The sequence below is a fragment of the Semicossyphus pulcher genome, unplaced genomic scaffold (genome assembly GCF_022749685.1).
Source record: "Semicossyphus pulcher isolate SPU_LCO1_2020_fin unplaced genomic scaffold, fSemPul1.0.p SCAF_8, whole genome shotgun sequence".
Taxonomy (NCBI): Eukaryota; Metazoa; Chordata; class Actinopteri; order Labriformes; family Labridae; genus Semicossyphus; species Semicossyphus pulcher.
Window position 1 is genome coordinate 12,903,274 of NW_027211759.1, and position 8,783 is coordinate 12,912,056.

The following is an 8,783-nucleotide window of genomic DNA, read 5'->3' on the forward strand; positions in this document are numbered from 1 at the left end:
ACAACAAAGAAACGTTCAGCCTGAGAGCAGCAACAGGTAATGTAGCCACCTGTGCCTCTGGTCCTCATGTTAAATACTATCTACGAATTTTATGCATTAATTGACCCACGTGCGCTTCTGTAAGGGGAAACATTTATGACCGACTCTAAATTTTCGCCACAAACGATTGTTTTATTGTAGTTAATGTCAGCCACACTGGCTAATCAGTTGAGTCAATCGTTTTGATGTTAGCTTACTTACCGTTCGCGTGCAGGTGTGTTGCAGCGCCAGGGAGGAGTGGGAGGTAATAATGTCAAAACAAAACTGCAGCCCGCTTTGTCAACCGCTATTAATGCAAATATTTTTAATAGCTTTTACATTACACCTTTGCACTTTAATTTCCCCGATTATTCTCCAGGTCATAGCTCTCAAAATGCATGCACTTTATTTTGAAATCAGGCTCTTACCTCGTGTTGTCCTTGTGCTGTCTGTCTGTCTCTTGATGGAGAACCCTAAATGACCGAGTTTTCATCACTTTCCACCTAACACCTAGAATGGATCAATAATTATCCAAACAAAACGACAAACTCAAGAGCAACTTTACTTCATCCTGGACAGCGCACATGTGATGTCTGGCTGGGACTTTGACCTGTCTCTATCTTGTTGTGGTGAGAACATCATAAAATTGCTGCTGCATGCAAAGTTGTTGTGAAACCTAGAGGTGAATAATGTGGTCAAGTTCAACATTAGTGTTATACTTACTCAGTGACCTTTTGTCACAGCCTGTAGTTTTTGTTCTTTCACTCTATCGAAATTACAGGCCAGTAGGGAATCATCATCGGATGCCATAGTTGCAAAATAATAAACAGTTTATGTATATTCTGTATTTTGACACATTTCAAATTGTACAGTAGTCTTGTCACAATACAGAAGTGCCAAATTGAGGTTGTGAATGTGAAGTAGCCTACTCATTCTGCAGCCTGGTGACGGAAACTTCCAGAATTGTTTTTACCAGAATTTGTAAAAGGCCTTGTAAAAGGCCTCACTTAAACATCTAGTTTAAATGAGTCTAGAGAGGAGTTTTCAGTCAGACAATCGTTATTTATGACACCATTGCAATTAATTAACAATCAAGCTACCGTTACAGTAGCTAACAAAACAAAGCTCCTTCCACAAGTTGAATGCCTTGCTAACACAGACCCTAGTTTTCCACCGATGTTGGTCACATTCTCACTTGTCCAGAAAGGCTTTACCAGATAAAATGTTTATTTATTTTTTTGTTCTTTGTGTTGGACTGTATGTTGTGGTTGCTGCAGGTCGTTTGTTGATGTTGGCAGGCTCTGTAAGCCATCGTAAGCTAGTGTTACTACCTTGCATTATAGGGGAATTGCTGAGCAGCAAAGCATTCAGGAGTGCGCAGGAATGTCACAACCTCTAGATTTTCCCGGGAAAACTATCCTAAGTCCCTTTTAAAGAAATCAGTCCACAGGCTCCTGAGAAAAACAGAAATGGTCTCATTTTTTAATTACAATGCATCCCATTTACACATCGGCAGTACATACCAATTAATACATGTACATTTCTTCACACTATGAGCATCATTATATTGAGACTGTGAAGGTACCGTTTACAATGCATCTTAGCCAGGGGACTCCGCTGTCGTTCACTGCACCGCCACGTTAGTGACACGGACTCGCTAGCGACAGACACAATGAGTTTGCAGAGATTGTCTTTATTGACCTCCAGAAATTAGATTCTGACCTTTTTATAAAGACATATGGATATTTGTAGCCACAATGTAATTTGTGTTTTAGTATTTTATCTTCAGGATTTTCAAAACTGTTAAATTCCTGTTCATTATTTTAATTCAAAAACTCTTTGGAATTTGTTTTCTTGTCTAGCTTGGACAAAAGGAACTTAAATGGACACAAAGAAAAGATGACCTTCCAATGACCTTTCTATAAAAGCAAGTGAGTACAACCCCATCTGTGACTACTGTTTCCCGGTAGGTCACTCTGTTTCGTTAGAAGTGACTCAGAATCACTCTTGAAGAAGCAAAGTGATCATATAACGAGGAAAAGCACACCGTCATAATAATTAACCAGCTGACTCTGAAAAACAGGCAACATGGCTGTCCTGGTACACAGAGTAAATTAGAATTTATAGCAAATTGATTAGAAGATAACACAATACTTTGGACTGTAACTGTGATTTAAGATTCCTCAGCTGAATAAAACAAATCAAATTGTGTCTACCTTGAAACTCTGTATGGTTATTCTTTAATTCCGCATTTGGTGCCCCATAAATATTAAACTTTCATTATTGCAAAGTCAATTCAAATTGAGTAATATTGAGAAATATTGCCTCGGTATTAAATCATACCTCCTGAAGGCCTCCTGGGTGCAGCAGGGCTAATTACTGGGGATATATTTCTGCGGCTCAGTCTGCTGCACTGCCTCTGTCATAATCAATGAGCCTTGTAACACTCAATTAGAGCGTAATTGGATTTGTGTGTGTTCGAGGTGGAAAAACATGTACATTTGAGCAGACTTGAAAGAACTGCTTATCTGTGTTGACAGCTGTGATGAAGTTGAATTGGGTCGGCCAATTGTAAATTTCAGAAAAATTCAGTCAGTGTAAGCGCGTACCAGCACACCCCCTCCCACTCCACACCCAGCTGCTGCTAGTTCGGCTTGGTTAAAACAGCTTGGATTTCTATTGTAATGTTTAATTAACCATGTATCTGGGCACACAGCCAAGGCTTAATATGATCCATTTGTAAGTCCAAATGTACTGTTCACATTGTTGTACACAGTATTGTTTAATTGGAATACCATGGCAAAACTGACCAGCTTTTGAGCCTCATCCTGATTTGTTCTTACTCGGAAAATTTTGTTTACATTGAACATGAAAAACTTTTTAGGTTATTGTCTACATGTCCCTGTAGATGTGATTCTGTGTGCAGTTCTGTCTTGATTTTCTCACCATCTTATTGTCTATTTTTAGTACCAACAAAGAGTGTTCCGAAACCTGGATAAGGTGTTAACATGTCCCGTTCTTCTGTTTTTATTCTTAGTGATCCAGGTTACCCAAAACTTTAACCACAGTACCAGTGAGATTACTGTGACGCGTGTCCAAACGTTTTCAATGACAGCAGTGGACTAAAGCTCTTTTTTATACTGCGGTTCCGCCACAGCGCTGTAACGAAGCTCCGTCGTTACTCTGCCTTTGCCATTTTACGTTGAACCAAGCAACAGCAGCCTAAAGCTTCCCCCAGCGCGTGTGCGCCTGTTTTTAAATTGCGTTTCACCGTTGCAGGACCAAAAGGTGCGCTCCATGTACACAAAAAGTGCAAGCTTCACATACACACACACAACGCTACTCCGCCTTGCTGGCTCTGCCGTTTACACTCCATTACGCCTCTGTTACTACCTCCGATGCCGGCTCAGAGATGGAACGACTTCACCCCACCATTCCGCCCCCCGTGCGTTTAACATAAAACAGAGGCGTAAAAATCCTGCCTTGATTTGGCTGTGTAAAAGACGCTTAAGATAGGACTCTGTGAACTCTGTATTCCTCCACTGTCTGACCGGAGTTATTGGTTTCTATAGCATATAAACAATGAAACAAGACATTTCCCGCCTTTTTTCAACAAACATAGCATTAGTTATGTATTGTTAGAGATGTGAGACATCTAGCCCTTTACAACAGACAACATTTTGGATGTCCTGGTGTGCTGCAAAGTTTTAAGTTAAGCTAGCAAGCCAGTTAGCTAGCTTCCTGATGTTAGCAGTGATAGTCACCTTTGGTTGTTTTATTTGAACACCTGCTGAGTCATTAAGATTATCTGTCTCTATTTAAGGGGCCCAGTTGTGGTTATGGCAAAAAACCAGTGTCGAAACTACAGTGTGTACTCCTGTATGGTCAGAAGTCCTTATGTTACCATGTGATGGGATGACTTGTACCTAAGGACAGAGTAATATGAGGTGTGCTCTAATCACAGATTGGACTAAGAAACAAGCTGGTTAAATCCATGTATGGCTGTTGACTATTGTAGTGCCTGCTTACAAAGATATTAAAGTAATTAAATTATCAGTACCCACATTATCTAACAGTATCTGTTTGGAGCAAAAATTAATAACCAGTGGGGAACCCCAATGCAGAGGGATCTATTATGGCAGAAATTTATTTTAACTTAAGATTTCTTTTTTGGGTACAATTTGGGAAAATTAAATATGTGATATTACTACAAATATGATTCGTCTGATTGATTAATGTATTTTAATAATGTACTTTTGTAGTAGATGAGTTTACACATTGCAGTATCTAAAGTTGATTGAACGTAAACGACCACGAGGGAGAGAAAAAAATCAATTTGAGTCGTTCAGCTCATTCTGTTCTGATATATCGCTGTTATTGTTGTAGGCCGGCAGTGAGAGATTTATTTCCCTGCTTATGAGCGCTGAGGATGGGATGTTATATCTAAGGAGCCTGTGACAAGTACAAATCTTCCTGATAGTTATTAAAGTGGTCGCGATCACTGCACCGCAGACGTGCCGGTGTGCGGCGCTCAGCTTGTCACCTTCCTGCCGCGATTGGCCTGACAAGCGCCTTGAATTTATGGCTGTGCGGCAGGGTGGTGCCTGAGCCGCTGTGTAATAATCCTCTTTATATAACCCCGAGAACACCTTGGCAAACACACAACGCACACTTAAGAATTTAATTTGAGTTTCATGATCTGTTTATCTTAACAAAATGTTCACATTTAATATTTTACAGGATATATAGACATCAAATCCGTGTGTATATACCTGCTTATACTGTCCTACCAGTTTATTAGGAACACCTTTATGTCCATTTTTGGTCATAAAATAGAGCACAAAATATTACATCTCTGGCTTAGATCAACAAAGGTTGGATTTATTGCATTGGTGTATTGGACTAGGTCTCTGTATTACCATATATTGTGTTGTGAGCTGACCCAGTGAGATAAAAAAGGATGAGTTTGTAAAGAAAACAGAAGAAGGATCCTCTCTGTTATTGATATCTTGTGTTTATTGCTCTTTGAGATGGTGTGTGTGTGTTTTTGTGTATGTGTGTGCTGATGTCTGTTTTAGTTGGGGTGTTGTACATGTCAGCGTGATAGATGATGTCCTTGCCGTGGCCTCTATTTTGTCATTCTGTGTGTGTGTTTGTGTGTGTGCGCGCGTGTGTTGTTTGGGTGGTCTGTGTGAGCATACATTTGAAGGCTTTGCTGATGTGGGTCATGTGTGTGTTAGATTATTGGTTTGTTGTTGAATTTCAGATGTTGCAGTCTTATCTCATTACCTGTGAAACTGGAGGTTAGAAAGTTCAATCATATTGATGTGTTTTCATGACCTTTTATTCTTGTTTTCTTTCCTGGAATCAGGAGCATTATTTGTTTTTTGCTCTTTAAGAATGATATTTCATCACTCAGGTGTGAGGAAGAGGCCAATTGACTAGCCTTACCTTTTTAAACATGGCTTTTAAATCAGGGCAACACAACAACAAATGTCTCGTATTGGAGAGGAAATTGAAAGGCTCCCAAATGATGCACAATTTATCCCAGAAAAACGTGCTATGAATATGAATGTCCTCCACAAAGCAACATGTCCTGTCTCACTCTGAAGGGGGATTTGCATTTCTCACATCTCAAGAGTTTTTAATTATGAAATGAAATTTCACCCCAGCATGCCTCACGTAATTGCTATCAAAATGGGAGATTTGCCAAATTGTCCCAAAAGAGCTGATTGAGGGCAGACAGGTACCGATGAGGGCTTTAGGTTTGAGTCTCTGAGCAAACACGGTTTTGTTATTCGTACGTGTGTGTGTGTGTAGTGTTTCTGTTTAGAGGTTGTTTTTATGAAATTACCATGCAGTGCTATATATATATATATATATATATATATATATAAATACAGTCGAATGTCTGTGTCCGACTTAATGTGTGCAGTATGAATTTGAATTTTTAATCATCAGGTGTTAAAACATTAATCTAACATATGTTTCTAAAAGAGCAAAATATTAAGCTTTATGTATTTTATGTAATTTTACATTAATCGACTCCACTATGAGGTTTGTAAATGTAAAGTCTGGTTATTCAGCATGCCTTTCAGCAGAGCATCATCCGTGCCACAGGGCCCGAGCCTGGCCAGTCTTCATAAGAGACGATGCCTCCCGGTCTGCAAAGCGTTAGATTTTTCTCGATGAATAATGTATTCACGGTCTGAAGCTGCAGACGCGTCTCACTGTGTGTTCAGAGATGCTTGACTTTCACACGTCTCTGCTGGAATGAGGCTGAATCAAGAGCTTGTCTCGGTTATCAACAGCTGTGGGGAATATCCTGCTATCCAAAAAGACAGGGAGAACATTTCTGCAATGTTTGGATGTTTTTTTTAGGGCTTAAAGCAGCAATATGGAGACTGTATGAACACCTACATATACAAGTCGAACTATGGCTGATAGCTAGATTTGTCCCCACTTTTAAATATAGTTTTTCAAGGCCAGATTTTAATAAATAGTATGAATTTTGCATTGACATGGCAAATAGATGGACAATATTTATTAAGCTGTGTATAATATGCAACAGAAGACACAATATTCTTTGGAGCCGATATTCATTTGCAGTAAAAGTGAAAATATTGGCGTCAAAACTTTGAAAAATACAAACTCCAACACTTAACTTTGTTTAAATGCCTTTAAGCATATGTTTATTAAACAAACAAACAAAAAGCGCAGGGAGTTCCTAGGGTCAGCAGCATCTCTTATAAAGTTAACTGAAAATTTAAATAAATAAATAACTTCCTGAAGTTTTATAAAGTAAATAAAACAAAGTTAAATAAAATTTGCAAAGAAATGAACTCTTATCGGCCGTCGGATAAAAAAAATAAATAAATAAAAATGGCCGATATGCGCCAAAATTCTGAATATCGGCCCGGCCGATCGGTCTATCCTACTTATTTCTTTTTCTTTGAGTACTTTTACAGTCCATTGGACATACTGGAAATGCATGGGTCTCAAAGCACAATATTGTTCGTTAGCAGATCGAACGTGAGATATGACATCAAAGCTTTTGTCTTACAGAATGAGCGAAACTGACTTCTTTATCATGTTTTCTGCTACAACCATTTTCCTGGAGTCGGGGACGATTGAGTTTTATCTGAACTGGATCAATATTAAGGATCAAATTTCCTTCCTCGAGGCGCAAGAGCAATCTGTTTCCCTTTCATAACAAAAAATATTGCAGCACAGAAAAGATGGTTTCTTATCAACCCAAGTGTTTGTTCTGCCTGGTCTCCCCTCAGCAGAAGGATTTTGACCTGCAGTAATAAAACGTTCCTATTTTGAGGTGTGTTACTGAAAGTGAGATAAATAACCGGTTACTTAAACAAGGCGGACTAACGAGATAAGAGAATGTTACACTTACAATGTACATGCATAACCTCCTTACATCATGTCTAAATAGCTTTATAATACGTGTGGATTATACATTGATTTCCACAGTGAAGAGTTAAGTTTTGTGTAGAGTTTCTCATCACTTTACTTTCTGGTAATGGGTTGCAGAGACCGCTTTGAAGACCGGGAAGCGGTCAGCACGATGATTTGTAAAAGTCACTTCGGCACAAATGGCCAGGCGACCGGGAATCTGGGTGTTTTTTGAAGCTGACGGAAATCCCACTGAGACCGTTGGAGCCGTCACTCCAGGCAGGTCTCCTGCAAAGATCACTCACACCAGACTCCATTAGCAAAAGGCTGCTTTCCATGTGTTGCTGCCTGAACAAAGACACACGTATTCATCCGACTCTAGAGGAGGAATGCTAAAAGTCATAAATAAGGATTTGGTAAACAAAGTCTGACACAAGAAAAAGCTTGTGTGATGTAGAAAGTACAATGTTGTGTCACGCTTAAACTGGAGTGTTTGTAGTACTCGATTGAAGTGTTAGACTTGAAACAAACCTGTAATGACATGACTTTTAGATAATGTGAACTGACGTGTTTTACAGTCGGGTTTGGATGATAAAAGAGAGCCGTGATTCTGCAAGATAGGAGCTGATTTTCAAAGCAACATTTGTGTCACCTCCTGCTACTGTGTTTGAACTGTGAGCGCTGTCATTTAGTGTGAAGACAACCTGAATCATTCACACAGAAAGCTGAAATATTGCAGTTACAATGCATGCGTGTTTAGGGGCGTCTGCTCGGTATTATGTTACTGAATTTGGGATTATAGTTTCCCTGATGCATTCCCGGTATTGGTTTTGATATCCACCTGCTGTCGCAGTGACATCATGGTATTGATTCCCCGTGGAGGACTGAGTCATGTTTCCCGGAGAGGTTTGAAGATAAGCCAGTAAGGAAACCCCTGTGGGCATAGCATGGGCAGGGCATGTCGCGTCTTTCCTCTTTTTATTTTTTTTGAAACGTCGCTCCGAAGATGATTCCTGACACCTTTTTTCATAACATCACACTCCCCACCTTTTTCCTCAGTAGGCTGCTCACAGTGTGATCGGATCATGAAAACGCCTCTCTGAGCTGGAGGAGTCGCAGCGCTCTCTTTCACGTGACCTAGACCTTAATTAGTACGGCAGCAGATTGTCATTTGCATGTACGTGCCCCTGTGAGTAGATGGGAGGTGGCGTACATACTGTATGGGGGGAGGATGGTGGCACTTCAGGGCCAGTTTGCTTAACAGACCCTGAAGGTACCATCAACTCAGAAGTGCTGTTATTGTAGCTAATTATAATGCTGCATTTATTGAGCCTAATTTCCTTTTAAAATGAAATTTG